Source organism: Ranitomeya variabilis, chromosome 4, assembly GCF_051348905.1.
Source record: "Ranitomeya variabilis isolate aRanVar5 chromosome 4, aRanVar5.hap1, whole genome shotgun sequence".
NCBI lineage: Eukaryota > Metazoa > Chordata > Amphibia > Anura > Dendrobatidae > Ranitomeya > Ranitomeya variabilis.
Window position 1 is genome coordinate 183,662,006 of NC_135235.1, and position 22,890 is coordinate 183,684,895.

The following is a 22,890-nucleotide window of genomic DNA, read 5'->3' on the forward strand; positions in this document are numbered from 1 at the left end:
TCCAATTTCTCCTGTTACCCTTGAGATACTGATTTGGCTTTTATCCTAAGTCATATTGCACGACTCGTTAAAGGGTTGATTGTGACTTGTAGGATCGCTACTTCCAATAGGTGGCGCTATAGAGTAAAGTCCTCTTTTTCTTAGAAGAGGCAATTTGCATATCCTGTTACCCTTGGAAAAATATATAACTGGGGGCTAAAAAATAATTTTTGTGGAAAATATTTTTTTTTATTTGCACGGCTCTGCGTTATAAACTGTAGTGAAACACTTGGGGGTTCAAAGCTCTCACAACACATCTAGATGAGTTTCTTAGGGGGTCTACTTTCCAAAATGGTGTCACTTGTGGGGGGTTTCTACTGTTTAGGTACATTAGGGGCTCTGCAAACGCAATGTGACACCTGCAGACCAATCCATCTAAATCTGCATTCCAAATGATGCTCCTTCCCTTCCGAGCAGGTATCATCGTACTCAGGACAAATTGAACAACAATATTTAGGGTCCAATTTCTCCTGTTACCCTTGGAAAAATATATAACTGGGGGCTAAAAAATAATTTTTGTGGAAAATTTTTTTTTTTATTTGCACGGCTCTGCGTTATAAACTGTAGTGAAACACTTGGGGGTTCAAAGCTCTCACAACACATCTAGATGAGTTTCTTAGGGGGTCTACTTTCCAAAATGGTGTCACTTGTGGGGGGTTTCTACTGTTTAGGTACATTAGGGGCTCTGCAAACGCAATGTGACGCCTGCAGACCATTCCATCTAAGTCTGCATTCCAAATGGCACTCCTTCCCTTCCGAGCCCTCCCATGCGCACAAACGGTGGTTCCCCCCCACATATTGGGTATCAGCGCACTCAGGACAAATAGGACAACAACTTTCGGGGTCCAATTTCTCCTGTTACCCTCAGAAAAATACAAAACTGGGGGCTAAAAAATAATTTTTGTGGGAAAAAATTTTTGTTTTATTTTTACGGCTCTGCATTATAAACTTCTGTGAAGCACTTGGTGGGTCAAAGTGCTCATCACACCTCTAGATAAGTTCCTTAGGGGGTTTACTTTCCAAAATGGTGTCACTTGTGGGGGGTTTCAATGTTTAGGCACATCAGTGGCTCTCCAAACGCAACATGGTGTCCCATCTCAATTCCTGTCAATTTTGCATTGAAAAGTCAAACGGCGCTCCTTCCCTTCCGAGCTCTCCCATGCGCCCAAACAGTTGTTTACCCCCACATATAGGGTATCGACGTACTCAGGACAAATTGTACAACAACTTTTGGGGTCAATTTTCTCCTGTTACCCTTGGTAAAATAAAACAAATTGGAGCTGAAGTAAATTTTTTGTGAAAAAAAGTTAAATGTTTATTTTTATTTAAACATTCCAAAAATTCATGTGAAACACCTGAATGGTTAATAAACTTCTTTAATGTGGTTTTGAGCACCTTGAGGGGTGCAGTTTTTAGAATGGTGTCATACTTGGGTATTTTCTATCATATAGACCCCTCAAAATAACTTCAAATGAGATGTGGTCCCTAAAAAAAAAATGGTGTTGTAAAAATGAGAAATTGCTGGACAACTTTTAACCCTTATAACTCCCTAACAAAAAAGAAATTTGGCTCCAAAATTGTGCTGATGTAAAGTAGACATGTGGGAAATGTTACTTATTAAGTATTTTGTGTGACATATCTCTGTGATTTAATTGCATAAAAATTCAAATTTGGAAAATTGCGAAATTTTCAAAATTTTCAGTTTTTTTTCACAAATAAACACAGGTAATATCAAATAAATTTTACCACTGTCATGAAGTACAATATGTCACGAGAAAACAATGTCAGAATCACTGGGATCCGTTGAAGCGTTCCAGAGTTATAACCTCATAAAGGGACAGTGGTCAGAATTGTAAAAATTGGCCCGGTCCATAACGTGCAAACCACCCTTGGGGGTAAAGGGGGTAAGAAGAAATATTACCTTCTGATTTTTCACTGAAACACATTTCTATCACAAAAAATTTGTATTAGCTAATTGGGTCTCCTGTCTGTACCCAAATATAAAGCCTAATGATTTTTAAGTAGTAATATGGCCTTCTGATTTCTGTTTGAAACACAGTTTTCTCACAAATTATTTGGATTAACAAATGGGACCTACTGAGTTTTTCCACAATCTAGTTAGGTGCCGGAAGATCGATTTCATACAGGACAGGATCCTATCTAGCTAACTGACAAGTTCACTTGCAGCACAAGCAGGAGCGGCTTCTCTACACTGTGACACTGAGAAAATGGCGCCAGCAAACCAAGATGTCTGCTTTTTTTATGGCCAGTGACATGTGACTTTGGCAGCCAATCACAGAAGACCTTGTGTAATGACGTTGTGGATGGTTTCTGCACCTTGATTGGGTGCCGTAATCAACACATATAGTTAAGGGGAAAAAAAAGAGAGCTTCTCTAACCTCTCCACACCTTTCTCCCCTCATCAAACATGTCCCCACGTCCCCTCCGCTCATCATACAGCACCACTATCCTAGTCAAAGGCATAAAATAAAATAAGCATTAGAGGAAATGCGATGATTTACCGAACTGTGACTGAATGTTTCCAACTTTGAGTAAAAATTCTTGAGAAAGCGAACACGAATCCGAATGTGCTACATTCATGCCGAATTTGAGATTGGCAAACTTTTTCCGAACAGGTTCTCTCATCTCATGATGACTTTTTAGAATTCACTAGTAATTTTATACAGTGACTCATACTAATTAAGAATTAAGATTAGGCTCAGACTTCATACTGTTATTCTATACGTTTAGACGCATAGACTTTAAAAATATGAACCAAATGTGTAGTCTAGTTGTATCTGACGTAAAACAAAACATTTGATCATGCCACTAATTCATTTTTGTGTTATAAAATTACAAACCATACCGGCGCTACCCTAAATGGGAGAGGAGAAAACTAATTGTGAACACTCGGTGCAGTAGCTGCTGGTATTAGATGGACACTGTGCTAATTTCAGTCGATATAATGAAACAATAATAATAAACAAAAAATACCGCGCTAAGGACGGTGTTCAGGTGGAATGGTCTCTCCATCTGAATGAGTGCTTAGTAATATGCGATTGTATGTATACAGCTGATGCCAGTTGCTAGTAACTAATTATGGTATGGTATATATACCTTATGGTATGTGAGCCTAATTAGTGTGCATTCTAAACAAAACCCACTATTTAGTGCTATTGTCTAATGCCTGTTGGATGAATTCTTTGTGCATTTACGGCAGTGATTTATGCAAATAGCCCTAACGGTTTATCCAGTGTCTACTTACTAGTAACTGGCATCAGCTGTATACATATAATCGCATATTACTAAGCACTCGTTCAGGTGGATGTTATGACCCCAATGGCAGAGGGTCTCAGGAATAATGCTAAGTCAGTAAATACAGAAAACCAGCTCATAGGGCAGTGGTAACTGGGCTGACCATATAACTAATCCTAGCACCACAAATACCAGCAGCCGGGGAACGTTCCTACGTTGATCCTAGACGTCTCGCGCCAGCCGGAGAGCTAACTACCCCTAGAAGGGAAAAGAAAGACCTTTCTTGCCTCCAGAGGAAATACCCCAAAAAGTTGGATAGAAGCCCCCCACAAATAATAACGGTGAGGTAAGAGGAAAAGACAAACATAAGAATGAGCTAGGAATTTAGCAAAGAGAGGCCCACTAGCTAATAGCAGAATATAGAAAGACAACTTATATGGTCAGCAAAAAATCCTATCAAAAATATCCTCACTGGAAATTCAAGAACCCCCGAACCGTCTAACGGCCCGGGGGGAGAACACCAGCCCCCTAGAGCTTCCAGCAAGGTCAGGAATCACATTAGTACAAGCTGGACAAAAATGATAGCAAACAAATAACCCAAAAAACAAAGAAGCAAGACTTAGCTTAATTTAGCACGAACCAGGACCAGCAAACAGGAGCAAACAGAATGTGTCTGATAACACCGATGCCAGGCACTGGACTAAGGTTCCAGAAGGTTAATATAGCAACACCCCTGAAGTAACGACCCAGCTGGGTGCAAACAGAGGGAAGGAAATCCCAGAGTCATATCACTAGTAACCACTAGAGGGAGCCAAAAAAGTCTAATTCACAACAGGTGGATAGACCATTCCACAGGAACACACTTTTTAGCATAGTAGTTTTGTTTATTATAATTTTTTGTGTTATACTGTGCGGTATAATTTTATTTGTCCTTGCAGGGCCCCTTCATATTGAAAATTATAACTATATGTCACCTAAATGTCTGTTATGAGCACATTTTATTGATGCATGTCGGCAGTGGTGTAGCTAGAGTCTGATGGGCCCCGGTGCAAGATTCGGACCGGGGCCCCCCATCCTAAGTAAATTGTGGATGAGATATATATATATATATATATATATATCTCCTGTGATACAGTGACCCCTTTTAAAGCTAGGGGGCACTGCATGTTCTCCTCAGAATACCCATGGAGGCGTATGGAGGCCATGGGAATGCTTGGCATGTGCAGGCATAACTATGATGGTTAGACAACATCTGGCATTATTGTAAATGGCTGGTATGTGTCGCAGAGGAGTTTCTCTGCGCTGTAAGCTGATAATGTTGCTCTGGGACCTGTAGTCCCACAAGTATTGGATTAGCTTTAAAGGGAGGCTTACAGGGTCGGAGAGCTGGGCGGGTCTGACTAACCACACACACCTCCCACCTTTGGGAGTGGTTAAAAGTATATAATGTGACCATGGTGTGGTCACATGGTTTGTCTCTGCTTGGAAGGTCCTGTGTGTGGACCGGATTCCTGGGAAGCACATGGTGGAGACATGTGCCTGCAGAGACCGTGATGGCTATCTGGGTCAGGGGAAGCAACAGTCCTTCAGTGGGTCTGGAACTGACTGATGTATGCCTGCCAGGCAAAGTCGATGATCCCCATAAGGCAGCTTCTCCGGAGATCAGGACCCATGTGATGCCAATCGGTGAAAACCTGCAACGCTGTCAAGCAGGTAATACAGACTGTGTGTGTGTTGGTTCCAGAGCGAGCCTGAGTTTGGACTCTACCGAGTATGGTCACAGTCCTGATGGAGCAGAGTCTGTGACAGCACTGATTTGGGGAAGCTACCGTTTCTTCTGCGGGTCTGGACTGTCGTGAGTGCCCTGGTCACAAGGACGGTGATCCCAGCAAGACAGCTTCCCCAGGAGAGAGGACTGACAGGAGGTCAGTGTGTGGAGCAGGAAGGGGGTTATAAGGGCAGAGAAGTATCTGCTATTGGAACTGACTGATGTGTGCCTGACAGGCAAGTCGGTGGTTGGTATGTTCCGTTGATCCATATAATGATGTGTATGAACATAACCGCAGCTGAAATAGACTATATGTTGGTCCTGTGATGTTAAAAACACCCTACCATGGTTTATGGAGGTATAATATACCAGGCATGGACTTTTGTTAAAGAAAATACTGTCCTTCTGTGTGTTACAGCGCTGCCAAGCGAGTATTCCCCAACCTGTTAGTGATTGTGGCATCACAATACATACATACATAAAGAGAAAGTTGCTGACCTCGGGCACCTGAATTTAACTCATTTAGGTGTGGTTGGATGCCCCTTCCCGTTTGATCCCATTGGCTTCACCTGGGGAGTGGTGGAAGGGGAGAATTGGGCACTGAACAGCATTTTACTCTCATTTTAGCCATATGAGCTCCACAGTCAGAGGCACATTCCTTATTTAGTACCGTGCCTGCCAATATAGTATAATGCAGCAGCCCCATAGGAGTATAAAATGCAGCAGCCCCATAGGAGTATAAAATGCAGCAGCCCCATAGGAGTATAAAATGCAGCAGCCCCACATGAGTTTAAAATGCAGCAGCCCCACAGGAGTATAAAATGCAGCAGCCCCACAGGAGTATAAAATGCAGCAGCCCCACAGGAGTATAAAATGCAGCAGCCCCACAGAAGTATAAAACGCAGCAGCCCCACAGGAGAATAAAACGCAGCAGCCCCACAGGAGAATAAAACGCAGCAGCCCCACAGGAGCATAAAATGCAGCAGCCCCACAGAAGTATAAAACGCAGCAGCCCCACAGGAGTATAAAATGCAGCAGCCTCACAGAAGTATAAAACGCAGCAGCCCCACAGGAGTATAAAATGCAGCAGCCCCACAGAAGTATAAAATGGAGCAGCCCCACAGAAGTATAAAACGCAGCAGCCCCACAGGAGTATAAAACGCAGCAGCCCCACAGGAGCATAAGATGCTAAAAGTTTTTCCTTACCTGGCCGAGCTCGAGCGATGTCCTCACGATTCGGCTGAGGCGAGCAGTGTCGTTCCGGCATATGACAGTGACGTCATACGTCAGCGAAGTGCGCGCTGACATCAGCTGCCGGCCTGTGATTAGCCGGCGGCTGTTAACTGTTGCCGTGTGGGAGGAAACTCCTGCACGGCAACAGATTTTAACTGATCATGCATCGGAGGACGCACAATCAATTACCGAAGTAGCAGAATCCTGCCGCTGTGGGCCCGTAGGGGCCTCCTCTGCTCATCGGATCCCATAGACCAGAAAGGGCAGTAATTCCCAGTTGGCAGCCCAGAAGCATGCATTGTGATTTGAAGCTTTTGTTTGTGTCGGCGTGCCTCTGACCTGCCGAGCGCCTGACCCGCCGAGCCCGGTTGTAGTGGCGACCCCTGTGACCATGGTAGTTACGCCCCTGCTTGTCGGTTTACTGGGAGCCTATGGATGCATTCGGCATAAAGGCAATACATACAACGAAGATAAACCAAATCTAAATGTGATTAAATCCTTAATCTGCTGAGCTGGAGATAAGAACATGTGGTTTCTCTGCTTTACTATACACATAAAAGCTGCAAACAGACATTTCATGTCAGGTGACTGGATCCAATGACTAATGTAAATTATGATGTTTGTTGTACCTTATAAGCAATCAGAAAAAAACATGAATGGTTAATGATCTGTATCTTTTCCATCTTTTTCATTTCTTTATATCACACAATAATAAATAAAGACATAGTACTACTGTGAGCACTCTCTGAGCTGCCAGCCTTATCCTAACTCCCACCATAACACCATATGCTTGACAAATGATGTTCCATTGATGGCACACACAAGACATAGTTGTACTTTGTGACTGAACAGAACATACCAGAAAGTGGGCAACTGGAAGATATGCATCACAGGAAACATTGGGGCTGAAGAATATACATCTCAGTATACAGTGGAGCTGGAGCATATGCATCACAGGCAGTGGCAGAATTACAGTTCCTTGGGTCCTGGGCTTCCACTACATGTTGGTTAGATATGTGGGACCTTGTAGCATTCTAGATCCTTTAAAGACATATTTCTTCACTCTCCATATAATAATATCCCCCATTGTGGCTACTTTTTGTAATAATCACCCCTATCCTGGGATCTTTACAGTAAAAATATCCTGGTCCTGAAACCTCCCAGTACCACATCATGAGCCTCATGCTACAACATCTTCCTCCATCCTGGGCCCCTTCCTGTTATAATGTTCCTCATCCTGGTATAATGTCCTCATTCTGGTATAATTTCAGACATTCTGGTATAATGTCCCCCATCCTGGTAAAATGTACCATCCAAGTATATTGCCCCCATTCTGATTTAATGACACCTTTCAGGGGTATTGCTCTGTCACCCTCAGATTGAACTTGGAAGCATAGCTTAATAATAAATAGGAATGAGAACAAAAGCTAGCACTGTAAGACACTCTACCTGACCCTGAACACACTCAGTGTGGTTTTCCTGCTTTACTATACACATTAGAGCTGCAATCAGACATTTCATCTCAGGTTACTGGTTTCAATACGGATCAGTGCCCATATCACTTTGCGGTAATTAAAAAATAATTTAGTTATTTTACTCACTTATTTAGCACCATTCATTCCACATTGCTCTAAACATCGTCCTCACTGTCCCCGTTGGGGCTGACAATCTAGATTCCCTATTATTATGTATTTGGAGGGTGTAAGGAAAAAACACAGGGAGAACATACAAACTCCATACAGATGTTGTACTTTGGTGGGATTTGAACCCAGGACCCCAGCGCTGCAATAACATCTGAAAATTTAGCTCAAATGCTTCCCTGTACTAATATAATAATGCATTTCATGGTATCATCTTTCTGTAGAGGGTGTGATTGTACTTCTCAGACCAACCCCTTACACTGACTTCACACCAGTAGTTTAATAATTAATTAATTTACATTATATATATATTAGTGATCCATTGTTCACATGTTTTCAGGTTCTTCCTGTGAAAGAAGCCTCTCTGATATCTGGTGTCTGGACTTGAAGGTAAATTGTTCCTTTCCATCTTTTGAATATAATGTTAACGTGATAATTAATTCAACAGCTGAACACTGTTTAATGCTTATATAAAATTATGGTTATACATTGTATTTAGCTATATTAATCAGTTCTGTTTGTATCTATTTGTTAGAAATTAGAATATATTTAACCCATTCACCCCCAGGCCATTTTCCTTTTTTACTTTTCTGTTTTTCACTCCCCTGCTTCACAGAGCCATAACTTTTTTTTGTTTTCTGTCAATATGGTCATGTGAGGGCTTGTTTTGTGCAGGAAGAGTTGTACTTATAAACAGCACTGTTGTTTTCATCATTTAAGTGTACTGGAAAAAAATTCTGATTGCGGTGAAATTGCAAAAAAAAGTGCAATTCCACATTTTTTTTTTGCCATGTTGATTAAATTCTAAAACTGACCCGACTTTATGATTCTCCAGGATATTGCATCATTTTCAAAAACCTGTAGCATCTCCATTTTTTTAAAATCTGGGGCTGGGTGAGGGCTTACTTTTTGCACGCCGAGCTGTTGTTTTTATTTATACCATTTTGTTGTAGATACATGCGATGTTTTGATCGCCCATTATTGAACTTTAACCCCTTCCTGACATCAGACGTACTATCCCGTCGAGGTGGGGTGGGCCCGTATGACCGCCGACGGGATAGTACGTCATCATCGATCAGCGGCGCTCACGGGGGGAGCGCGGCCGATCGCGGCCGGGTGTCAGCTGCATATAGCAGCTGACATCCGGCACTATGTGCCAGGAGCGGTCACAGACCGCCCCCGGCACATTAACCCCCGGCACACCGCGATCAAACATGATCGCAGTGTACCGGCGGTATAGGGAAGCATCGCGCAGGGAGGGGGCTCCCTGCGGGCTTCCCTGAGACCCCCGGAGCAACGCGATGTGATCGCGTTGCTCTGAGGGTCTCCTACCTCCCTCCTCGCCGCAGGTCCCGGATCCAAGATGGCCGCGGCATCCGGGTCCTGCAGGGAGGGAGGTGGCTTACCGAGTGTCTGCTCAGAGCAGGCGCTTGGTAAGCCTGCAGTGCTGTAAGTCAGATCGCAGATCTGGCAGAGTGCTGTGCACACTGCCAGATCAATGATCTGTGATGTCCCCCCCCTGGGACAAAGTAAAAAAGTAAAAAAAAAATTTTTCCACATGTGTAAAAAAAAAAAAAAAAAAAAATTCCTAAATAAATAATAATAAAGAAATGTATTTATGGGAATAATATATTTTTTTTATCTAAATAAAAAAACAAACAATAAAAGTACACATATTTAGTATCGCCGCGTCCGTAACGACCCAACCTATAAAACTGCCCCACTAGTTAACCCCTTCAGTAAACACCGTAAGAAAAAAAAAAAAAAAACGAGGCAAAAAACAACGCTTTATTACCATACCGCCGAACAAAAAGTGGAATAACACACGATCAAAAAGACTGATATAAATATCCATGGTACCGCTGAAAACGTCATCTTGTCCCGCAAAAAACAAGCCGCCATACAGCATCATCAGCAAAAAAATAAAAAAGTTATAGTCGTGAGAATAAAGCGATACCAAAATAATTATTTTTTCTATATTTTAGTTTTTATCGTATAAAAGCGCCAAAACATAAAAAAATGATATAAATGAGATATCGCTGTAATCGTACTGACCCGACGAATAAAACTGCTTTATCAATTTTACCAAACGCGGAACGGTATAAACGCCTCTCCCAAAAGAAATTCATGAATAGCAGGTTTTTGGTCATTCTGCCTCACAAAAATCGGAATAAAAAGCGATCAAAAATGGTCACGTGTCCGAAAATGTTACCAATAAAAACGTCAACTCGTCCCGCAAAAAACAAGACCTCACATGACTCTGTGGAGCAAAATGTGGAAAAATTATAGGTCTCAAAATGTGGAGACGCAAAAACTTTTTTGCTATAAAAAGCGTCGCTGGTTTCACACTTGCGTTTTTGTCTGCAGCGTTTTTTGCACAAAAAAACGCATGCGTTTTTTCCCTATATTTAACATTGAAAACGCATGCGTTTTTTTTGTACGCGTTTGGTCGCGTTTTCAAACGCATGCGGTTTTTTTCTGCATGCGTTCATTTTCAGAAATACAACCTGCAGTATTTTCTTGCGTTTTTAAGCACATGCGTTTGTTTGCGTTAAAAACACATGCATTTTTATCGAAAAAAAACAGAAAACACACTGAAAAGCCACCCACCACCATCAAGGTGATAAAGGGATCCAAACCCTAACCCTAACTCTACCCCTAACCTCACCCCTAACCGTTTAATGAACATTTTCTGACAGTCATAGTGCCACGTATTTCAGTGCCACGTATTTCAGTGCCACGTATTTCAGTGCCACGTATTTCAGTGCCACGTATTTCAGTGCCACGTATTTCAGTGCCACGTATCACGTATTTCAGTACCACGTATTTCAGTGCCACGTATTTCAGTGCCACGTATTTCAGTGCCACGTATTTCAGTGCCACGTATTTCAGTGCCACGTATCACGTATTTCAGTGCCACGTATTTCAGTGCCACGTATTTCAGTGCCACGTATTTCAGTGCCACGTATTTCAGTGCCACGTATCACGTATTTCAGTGCCACGTATTTCAGTGCCACGTATTTCAGTGCCACGTATTTCAGTGCCACGTATCACGTATTTCAGTGCCACGTGTTTCAGTGCCACGTATTTAAGTGCCACGTATCACGTATTTCAGTGCCACGTATTTCAGTGCCACGTATTTCAGTGCCACGTATTTCAGTGCCACGTATTTCAGTGCCACGTATTTCAGTGCCACGTATTTCAGTGCCACGTATTTCAGTCACGTTTAGGGTTAGGGTTAGGGGTAGGGTTAGGGTTAGGGCTAGGGTTGGAGGTAAAGTTAGGGTTTGGATTACATTTACGTTTGGATTAGGGTTGGGATTAGAATTATGGGTGTGTCAGGGCTAGGGGTGTGGTTAGGGTTACCGTTGGGATTAGGGTTTGGGGTGTGTTTGGGTTAGGGTTTCAGGTAGAATTGGGGAGTTTCCACTGTCCAGGCACATCAGGGGCTCTCCAAGCGCGACATGGCGTCCAATCTCAATTCCAGCCAATTCTGCGTTGAAAAAGTAAAACAGTGCTCCTTCCCTTCCGAGCTCTCCCGTGCGCCCAAAAAGGGGTTTACCCCAACATATGTGTTATCAGCGTACTCGGGACAAATTGAACAACAACTTCTGGGGTCCAAGTTCTCTTGTTATCCTTAGGAAAATAAAAATTTGGGGGGCTAAAAATCATTTTTGTGGGAAAAAAAAGATGTTTTATTTTCACGGCTCTGCGTTATAAACTGTAGTGAAACACTTGGGGGTTCAAAGTTCTCACAACACATATAGATAAGTTCCTTGGGAGGTCTAGTTTCCAATATGGGGTCACTTGTGGGGGGTTTGTACTGTTTGGGTACATCAGGGGCTCTGCAAATGCAACGTGACGCCTGCAGACCAATCCATTTAAGGCTGCATTCCAAATGGCGCTCCTTCCCTTCCGAGCTCTGTCATGCACCCAAACAGTGGTTCCCCCCCACATATGGGGTATCAGCGTACTCAGGACAAATTGGAAAACAAATTTTGGGGTCCAATTTATTCTGTTACCCTTGTAAAAATACAAAGCTGGGTGCTAAAAAATCATTTTTGAGAAAAAAAATAAAAATTATTTTCACGGCTCTGCGTTATAATCTGTAGTGAAACACTTGGGGGTTCAAAGCTCTCAAAACACATCTAGATAAGATCCTTAGGGGGTCTACTTTCCAAAATGGTGTCACTTGTAGGGAGTTTCAATGTTTAGGCACATCAGGGGCTCTCTAAACGCAACATGGCGTCCCATCTCAATTCCAGTCAATTTTGCATTGAAAAGTCAAATGGCGCTCCTTCCCTTCCAAGCTCTGCCATGCGCCCAAACAATGGTTTACACCCACATATGGGGTATCAGCGTACTCAGGACAAATTGGCCAACATTTTTTGGGGTCCAATTTCTTCTCTTACACTTGGGAAAATAAAAAATTGGGGGCAAAAAGATCATTTTTGTGAAAAAATATGATTTTTTATTTTTACGGCTCTGCATTATAAACTTCTGTGAAGCACTTGGTGGGTCAAAGTGCTCACCACACATCTAGATAAGTTCCTTAGGGGGTCTACTTTCCAAAATGGTGTCACTTGTAGGGAGTTTCAATGTTTAGGCACATCAGGGGCTCTCCAAACGCAACATGGCGTCCCATCTCAATTCCAGTCAATTTTGCATTGAAAAGTCAAATGGCGCTCCTTCCCTTCCAAGCTCTGCCATGCGCCCAAACAATGGTTTACACCCACATATGGGGTATCAGCGTACTCAGGACAAATTGGCCAACATTTTTTGGGGTCCAATTTCTTCTCTTACACTTGGGAAAATAAAAAATTGGGGGCAAAAAGATCATTTTTGTGAAAAAATATGATTTTTTATTTTTACGGCTCTGCATTATAAACTTCTGTGAAGCACTTGGTGGGTCAAAGTGCTCACCACACATCTAGATAAGTTCCTTAGGGGGTCTACTTTCCAAAATGGTGTCACTTGTAGGGAGTTTCAATGTTTAGGCACATCAGGGGCTCTCCAAACGCAACATGGCGTCCCATCTCAATTCCAGTCAATTTTGCATTGAAAAGTCAAATGGCGCTCCTTTCCTTCCGAGCTCTGCCATACGCCCAAACAGTGGTTTACGCCCACATATGGGGTATCAGCGTACTCAGGACAAATTGTACAACAACTTTGGGGGTCCATTTTCTCCTGTTACCCTTGGTAAAATAAAACAAATTGGAGCTGAAATAAATTTTGTGTGAAAAAAAGTTAAATGTTCATTTTTATTTAAACATTCCAAAAATTCCTGTGAAACACCTGAAGGGTTAATAAACTTCTTGAATGTGGTTTTGAGCACCTTGAGGGGTGCAGTTTTTAGAATGGTGTCACACTTGGGTATTTTCTATCATATAGACCCCTCAAAATGACTTCAAATGAGATGTGGTCCCTAAAAAAAAATGGTGTTGTAAAAATGAGAAATTGCTGGTCAACTTTTAACCCTTATAACTCCGTCACAAAAAAAAAATTTTGGTTCCAAAATTGTACTGATGTAAAGTAGACATGTGGGAAATGTTACTTATTAAGTATTTTGCGTGACATATGTCTGTGATTTAAGGGCATAAAAATTCAAAGTTGGAAAATTGCAAAATTTTCCAAATTTTCGCCAAATTTCCATTTTTTTCACAAATAAACGCAAGTTATATCGAATAAATTTTACCACTAACATGAAGTACAATATGTCTCGAGAAAACAGTGTCAGAATCGCCAAGATCCGTCAAAGCGTTCCAGAGTTATAGCCTCATAAAGGGACAGTGGTCGGGCCAATTTTTACAATTCTGGTCATTAACGTGCAAACCACCCTTGGGGGTGAAGGGGTTAATGCAATGATGCGTTGACAAAAAAAAATGATTCTGGCGATTTGACATTATTTCTCGTTACACTGTTTACAGATAGAATCACTTATTTTTATACATTGATAGATCGGGCAATTCTGACCTCAGCAATACCAAATATATGTCTCTTTCTTTTTTTCAATTGTGTTATTTTGAATTAAATGAATTAAAATTTTATATTTTTTTTAATATTTTAAAGTTTTTTTTTTACTTTGCGCTTGCTTCAGTAGTCTGCATGGGAGACTAGAAGCTGCGATCATCCAATCATTTGTGTTATACAGAAGAGGGCTTCAGTCCTGCTCTGTGTAGCAGAAATGCTGACTTGTTATGAGCCTCGACCGCTGGGGGACTCTCATAGCTATCGGGCAATGACGTCCACAGGCATCTCCTGCACAGCTCGGGTTGTCATACCAACCTATCGGTGACCCACGGTCATGTGACGAGGGCGCCGATGGGCAGGATTAATGGCACGCTCCGGGCATGATCGTGTTAAATGCTGCTGTCCGAGATTCACAGCAGCATGAAACCGGTCGACAACCCGCAGCTGTTGGTCACATGCCAGCTGTTGAAATCAGTTAACAAGTGTTGGAAAAGATGGGGGCTCAGGGGGAGACACGACATGTATGTGGTGAAGAGGTTAAATAAGATAAATTATATCAAAATATTAACAGAATACCTGCAGTGCAGCAGCACATTCCCATGTTAGATGATTATCAAATCACATTGTCCTCATTATTCATATAACTGGCCCTTTAGTTAGGACCACATGACCATATTTTCCCTTTTCCGAGGGAACCTGGTCGAATATACAAATCGCACTCTGATCAACTACGTCATACAATAGGCGACATCTCACTTTCAAATTGTTTGTAGCATCCACTCTGTTATAAATGCCTCATCCACAGGCCTAAAAAAAATCTTGTTATTAAAGTCATACAGTAGGGGATTATTATTATTTATTATTATAGCGTCATTTATTCCATGGTGCTTTACATGTGAGGAGGGGAATACATAATAAAAACAAGTACAATAATCTTAAACAATACAAGTCACGACTGGCACAGTAGGAGAGAGGACCCTGCCCACGAAGGCTCACAATCTACAAGGGATGGGTGAGGATACAATAGGTGAAGGTAGAGTTGGTTGTGCAGCGGTTTGGTCGATCGGTGGTTATTGCAGGTTGCAGGCTTGTCGGAAGAGATGGGTCTTCAGGTTCTTTTTGAAGGTTTAGATGGTAGGCGAGAGTCTGATATTTTGTGGTAGAGAGTTCCAGAGTAGGGGTGATGTGTGAGAGAAATCTTGTATGCGATTGTGGGAAGAGGAGATATGAGGGGAGTAGAGTAGGAGATCTTGTGAGGATCGGAGGTTGCGTGCAGGTAAGTACTGGGAGACGAGGTCATAGATGTATGGAGGAGACAGGTTGTGGATGGCTTTGTATGTCATGGCTAGGGTTTTGTACTGGAGTCTCTGGGCAATGGGGAGCCAGTGAAGTGATTGACAGAGGGGAGAGGCCGGGGAATAGCGGGGGAACAGGTGGATTAGTTGGGCAGCAGAGTTCATAACAGATTGGAGGGGTGTGAGAGTGTTCGAGGGGAGGCCACAGAGCAGGAGGTTGCAGTAGTCAAGGCAGGAGATGATAAGGGCATGGACTAGGGTTTTTGCAGATTTTTGGTTTAGGAATGTACAGATCCGTGAAATAGCTCACTGTCAAATTGTTTGTAGCATCTAGTCTATGTTATAGAGGCCTCATCCACAAGCCCAAAAAGATTTTAGTCACTAACGTCATACAGTAGGGAATATCCATATCTCACTTTCACATTGTTTGTAGCATCTATTCTTTGATTTAGAGACCTCATCCACAGGTCCCCCAAAAAATATTTCTGTTACTAATGTCATACAGTAGGGGACATATCACTTTCATATTGTTTGTAGCGTCTACTCTGTTATACAGGCATCATCCACAGAGTAAAAAATATTTTGCGTGTTATTAATGTCATACATTAGCAGTAGGGGACATCTCACTTTCAAATTGTTTGTAGCATATATTCTAAGCTATAGAGGCCACATTCAGAGGCCTGCTATTTTTGATCATTCTCAGAGAACGAGCACACCACAACTTTCTCAATCTACCATAACTAGTGTTGAGCATTCCGATACTGCAAATATCGGGTATCGGCCGATATTCGCTGTAACGGAGTTCCGATACTGAGTTCCGATACTTTTGCAATATCGAATACCGGAATTGGAAGTTCCCATAATGCAATGATGCCCTATAATGGAGTGTGGGCGGTGCGTGGGCAGAGACTGCGCGTTTGTGTGTGTGGTCGGGGTCTGTGTGGGCCTGCCGGGGGTCTGTGTGGGCCTGCCGGGGGTCTGTATGGGCCTACCGGGGGTCTGTGTGGGCCTCTCAGGGGTCTGTGTGGGCCTGCCGGACGTCTGTACGGGCGTCTCGGGGGTCAATGCGGGACTGCCAGGGGTCTTTGTGTCTGTGTGCAGGCATCGTCTGATGGGACTACAAGTCCCATCGGGCTATGCCTGCTACAATGACAGTGATTGACACATTAGCCAATGATGGGACAGTAGTAGTCCCATCATCCGGCTAATGTGTTGAATGTAAAAAAAAGCAAAACACAAACATACATACTACATACAATATACTACATACATACAACATACTACATATATACAACATACTATATACTACATACATACAACATACCACATACATACTACATACCTACATACATACAACATACTATATACTACATACATAAAACATACTACATACATACAACATACTACATACAACATACATACTACATATATACATACAACATACTACATACATACATACATGCAACATACTACATACATATTACATACATACAACATACCACATGCATACAACATACAGCATAGATACAACATACACACTACATACATACTACATACATACAACATACATAGAGCATACATACATACTGCATACAATCCATTCATACATTACATACAATACATACATATAGACATACAGTACATATAACATAGAGTACATACTCAACATCACTTTTCACTTTGTTCCCGAACCCAGTGTTATCTGTAAAAATATTAAAATAACAAATAAACAATATACTCCCTGATCCGCAGAAATCCACGAGTGTCCCACAACGATCTCCCGTGAAGAGCAGCAGCATCAGCTGATGCGACCACTCTCTAGGGGCTCCAGGAACATAATGACAGGAGGAAGGTATCCATCCGTACTGTATTCCTCCACCACTGTAAAAAATAATCCCTAGTCTCACTTTTGGCATTGCTGTGTGAGAAAGTTCCCACGCAGCAATTGCCATAAAGTGAGACCAGTGAACTACAGTAACCTCTCAGTGATGCACTGCAGGAGCCATTGTCTCCTGTCAGTGTGTCACTGGAGGTCCTACATATGTTATATGTACTGTATGTCTATATGTATGTAATGTATGTAGTATGTATGTAGTATGTATGTTTTCTGTATGTAGTATGTATGTGGTATGTTGTATGTAGAATGTTGTATGTATGTTGTATGTATGTAGTATGCTGTATGTATATTGTATGTAGTATGTTTTATGTATGTTGTATGTATGTAGTATGTTGTATGTATGCTGTATGTATTATGTATGTAGTATGTTGTATGTATGTAGTATGTTGTATGTATGTAGCATGCATGTAGTATGTTGTATGTATGTATGTATGTAGTATGCATGCATGCAGTATGTTGTATGTATGTGGTATGTTGTATGTATGTAGTATATTGTATGTATGTTGTATGTAGTATATAGTATGTTGTATGTAGTATGCTGTATGTATGTATGTATGTAGTATGTATATAGCATGTTGTATGTAGTATGTTTTATGTATGTATGTATGTAGTATGTATATAGTATGTTGTATGTAGTATGTATGACAGCGCGCTCTCCCCAGTGACATAGGATGCCACTAGCGCTGCTGCAACACACCGTGCATGGTATTACCGGACCGCATCCATCAGCGGCACACAACTCCACCTCCATTACAGCCATTTCGTTGATAAACTAAATTGCTCTGAGGAAGGTCCATGTTGGACTGAAAACGTTCAGCAAGTGTTTTGTTTGTCAAGATGTGAAATAAACAACCTTTCCCTTCTTCAGAATATATTGAGTGCCAAGTTTGTTTCATATATTTGTTGATACGGGTTGGAGACCCTACTTGAGCACCTGCATCCACTCTCCACAGAGTGTCGTGTATTCTACATACACAAAGACCCCCAGCAGGCCCGCACAGACCCCCGACAGTCCCGTACAGACCCCTGGCAGGCCTTCACAGACCCCCTAGAGGCCCGTACAGACCCCCGGCAGGCCCACACAGACCTCGCCCGCACACACACACGCACAGTCTCCGGCCACGCACCACCCACACTCTTCCCCCCCCCTCCCGAACTGGATGTGCAAGGAAAGAAAGGGTTTATTTTTATTGCGATATTTGTGTCCCATTGACTTGCATTGGTTTCTGGTATCAGAATCGGCGATATCCGATATTTTTCAAATGAAAATGACTCAAGTTGGTCCTCCTCCTTCTCCTGGACCTGGCATCTGCCTTTAACACAGTGGACCATTTCCTCTTACTACAGACTTCCTGATCTGTTGACATTACACACTTGGCCCTTTGTTGGATCTCCTCGTACCTAACAGACAGGACATTGTGTCTCCCACTCACACACCACCTCCTCATCTCACCCCTTTGTCAGTGTCCCCCAAGGTTCAGTTGTAGGACTGGGCTCTATGCTTGGGGTGCGCACGTGCTCCCTCCCTCTTAAAGAGACCACACACATCAACCTAAGGTATTCCAAGCATATAGCTGAGCAACACCTTCTATTTAAGGATTTTCCTCCAATATGGAGGTGCCTGAGCTACATTGTTAGTTTGCATTGCATGCTTGCTAGTTGTCAGAATTCCCAGGTCCGCCCGTCTGCTTGTCTGCCCTGTACTCGTCTGCTCTTCCTGCCCGTTTCTGTCTGCTCGTACCTGTCTGCGCTCTACTGTCCATCATATGGTCCAGATTGCACCTGCCAGCGTCCATCTGTCTACCACCTGGTCCAGCCTGCATCTGCCACTGCTTTTCTGTTCTTTAGCCAATCCCATCTGCACTCGTGGTTCCAGAGTCCCTACAGTACCTGCCTGCATTCTTCATCTTTCCTTCAGGCTGTAGCAACCTTCCTGCTGTAGGAGGTCAGCTGCCACTTTCTGCAGGTCAGTCATAGTTTAGCACTCGGTGCCACCTCCTTGTCCCTCTGTAACACCCCAGGTAACCAGTTGTTAGTTATGTTGCCTTCCTTTCGGTGAGGGTGATATCATGCTTGGAGGCAAGGAGGATTCCCTATATCAGGTAACGCACCTACATACAACACATTCTGAATCCAGGCCAGAAGGGGGAGCTCTGAACCCAGATTCAGGGGAGCTTCTCCAGCTTTAAGTATTCTGGTCTGGAGGAGGAGTTAGTTGGAAGCTGACAGTTGATCCAGACAGTCGGACCAGGGAGACCAGGAGAGAAAGAAGTCTGGAGAGACAGTGGAAGAGTGAGGACTGAGAGCAGACAGTGGAGCCGTGCAGCCAGGACTGAGCTGCAGCTCCAGGAAAGGAAGAGAACCTGAAGGTCTCAGCGCAGGAGTTGGGCACCGGGATCCCGAGGCTGTGTTGTACTGCAAGTTGCACGGCAGAACCAGAGGGCATAGGTCTTTTCCCGCACCCACATCTGAAGGTGCAGCAATATACTAGGAGCCTGGGTCGTGATAGAGACCCTATAAAAAGACTCACACTGCCCACCATACGGGTAACTGTCCCAGGACAGGAGAGAGAGGACTTTGCCAGCAAGCTACAGGCAGGAGGGACCTCACACACGTGCGTGACTAAGAAGGCTTACAGACCTCACCTGGGAGAGGGATCCACCATTGTCTCCAGGCCAGCCGGACCACATCACCACCTGTTCCTGGTACCCTGGACTGCAGCTACTTACAACCAGTAAACCAGGTAAAGACATTACAACTCTGTGTCCTCCATTTATTTGCCGGCATACACCATCCCTGCCCATCACACAAAACTCACAAAAATTGTCATAGACTTGTAGCCGAGAGAAAAATATTATGTCTCTCCCAATATTTTTGCCCACACTTCTAGGGCAATGTAGGATACTCCCAGCGACCCAGTCTGTGGCCCTGGGCACCCAAGTTAAGGGTAAAGTCTTTAAAGGGTAAAGTATTTTTACAGCAGCAAAGATGGTGACGCTTCCGACAGGTGAAGCGGGGTCCCCAGGGCTCCCGGTGTGCTGGGCAGGGATGGTTATAGAACCAAAGAACGGAGTATATAAATCCCAATACACATCTTTTATAAAAGTATATACGTTTTTATATACGTGTGTGACCCCTTTTGAAAAAGCAGACCGCGAAACGTGCGTCAGGGGGTGGCGTGCGGAACTAGGAGAGACATCCAGACAAGATGGGTAAGCTGCTTAGTAGTTATAGATGGTAATATGTAATTAGCTTGATTTGCACTATGGCACTTTAATTGTTGATTAAGCTAAGAGGACTGTGTCAATTTTTATACGCGTCCCTATACTATATATTTTACATTAGCAGCCCCAGGGATGTAATAAGTTTTCTTCTTGTTTCGCCGCTATCATTTGTTTCCTCCTCACCTATCCTGTAATATACGCTCACCGGCCACTTTATTAGGTACACCATGCTAGTAACGGGTTGGACCCCTTTTGCCTTCAGAACTGCCTCAATTCTTCGTGGCATAGATTCAACAAGGTGCTGGAAGCATTCCTCAGAGATTTTGGTCCATATTGACATGATGGCATCACACAGTTGCCGCAGATTTGTCGGCTGCACATCCCTGATGCGAATCTCCCGTTCCACCACATCCCAAAGATTTCATGTTGTTTACGCCAAATTCTGACCCTACCATCCGAATGTCGCAGCAGAAATCGAGACTCATCAGACCAAGCAACGTTTTTCCAATTTTCTACTGTCCAATTTCGATGAGCTTGTGCAAATTGTAGCCTCAGTTTCCTGTTCTTAGCTGAAAGGAGTGGTACCCGGTGTGGTCTTCTGCTGCTGTAGCCCATCTGCCTCAAAGTTCGACGCACTGTGCGTTCAGAGATGCTCTTAGGCCTACCTTGGTTGTAACGGGTGGCGATTTGAGTCACTGTTGCCTTTCTATCAGCTCGAACCAGTCTGCCCATTCTCCTCTGACCTCTGGCATCAACAAGGCATTTCCGCCCACAGAACTGCCGCTCACTGGATTTTTTTTCTTTTTCGGACCATTCTCTGTAAACCCTAGAGATGGTTGTGCGTGAAAATCCCAGAAGATCAGCAGTTACTGAAATACTCAGACCAGCCCTTCTGGCACCAACAACCATGCCACATTCAAAGGCACTCAAATCACCTTTCTTCCCCATACTGATGCTCGGTTTGAAATGCAGGAGATTGTCTTGACCATGTCTACATGCCTAAATGCACTGAGTTGCCGCCATGTGATTGGCTGATTAGAAATTAAGTGTTAACAAGAAGTTGGACAGGTGTACCTAATAAAGTGGCCAGTGAGTGTATGTATTTGTGTTACCGATGTAAACTTTTTTGAGAAATACTATTGATTAATAAAAACGTATATACTTTTATAAAAGATGTGTATTGGGATTTATATACTCCGTTCTTTGGTTCTATAACCATCCCTGCCCAGCACACCGGGAGCCCTGGGGACCCCGCTTCACCTGTCGGAAGCGTCACCATCTTTGCTGCTGTAAAAAGACTTTACCCTTTAAAGACTTAACCCTTAACTTGGGTGCCCAGGGCCACAGACTGGGTCACTGCCACAGTGACCACCCCTTTAATTGCGACCGGAGTACCCCACGGCCCTGGCGGGCGATTCGCCTCCTTGGGTCACAGTTTTCGCCTGCTGCCAATTATCTGAGTTGGGATTTGGTAGGCTATCTAATTATGCCCCTCCAAGCTTTCAGAGAGATATAGCACAGTGGCTCCACCACCTCGACATTTACAGTCTACATCTGCTGGGTTGGCTGTAGTAGAAGAGGTGTCAGTCCCCGCTAGAGTTGAGCGACTTTTACTTTTTTAGGATCGAGTCGGGTTTCGCGAAACCCGACTTCCTCAAAAGTCGGGTAGGGTGAAATCGGCCGATTATTGCAAAAAGTCGGGCGCCGACCGAAACACGAAACCCAATGCAAGTCAAGGGGGAATCAAAGTCGGCAGTGAGTGGAGGACAGGAAAACACCTACGGTGCCCATTTTAATGCCAAAAACATCAATTCTTGTTACTTAAGCTTGTCAATCTTAATTTACCTTACAATAATAGGCATTGAAAATTGGGTGTCATTTGGCTAAAGTTGTGGGGGGTAGGGCTGGTTCAAGTTTGTCGTGGGCCCAGGAAACGCGGACTACGTCACGGCGGTGGAGCAGGGAGAGGTAAGTATTTCAACTTTGCAAGTTCTGTGATCTTGAGCAAGCAGGGGGGGCCCACTCATTCGCATTGGCAGTGGCACAGGGCCCCTCAAAGTATGGCAGTGTGTTTGACGGCGGTGGCGCCTCCCACCGGCAGAGACACCTTTGCGTACTATGAGGGGCCCTGTGCCAGTGACGTTGCCAATGAGTATGCCCCCCCACCTGATGAAAGAACCAGCACTTTCATCTGCACCTTCCTCTTTGTCCCCATGTAAGGTGGTATAGTATGCGGGAAGGGGAACCTGACTTTACACAGCCAGAATCTGACCCTGCTGAGAGTGCAAGGGGAATGTAGTGGTCTGGGTCAATGTACCAGCAGACTCATCTAGCAGTGTCTGGGCAATGGGACAGAGATAGAGGCCCAAATAATAAAGTAGGCTAAATGCAGTTCAAAATTGGTAACAGGAGTAAACGGGCGGCACTGCTTTGTTCAGTGGAAGAGAACAACAAGCAGCGGCAGACACTGTTAGTAGGCCAAACCAAACAAGTAGGCCAAATGCAGTTTAATATTCGACACGATGAAAATTGAGGCTCAGCTTTGTTCAGTGGAGGAGAAAAGCAAGCA

At 43.5% G+C, this 22,890-nt stretch overlaps 1 protein-coding gene across 2 annotated transcripts in view; it reads left to right on the forward strand.

Moving 5' to 3' along the window:
- The first annotated feature begins 8,269 nt into the window (after nt 1-8,269).
- The window catches only part of LOC143770136 (sulfotransferase 2B1-like), a 297,130-nt gene continuing 282,509 nt past the window's right edge, over nt 8,270-22,890 (forward strand). For both annotated transcript variants that reach the window (XM_077259457.1, XM_077259458.1), the window contains exon 1: nt 8,270-8,325. The gene's annotated coding sequence lies outside the window, so the exon portion shown is untranslated. The remainder of the gene's footprint in view (nt 8,326-22,890) is intronic.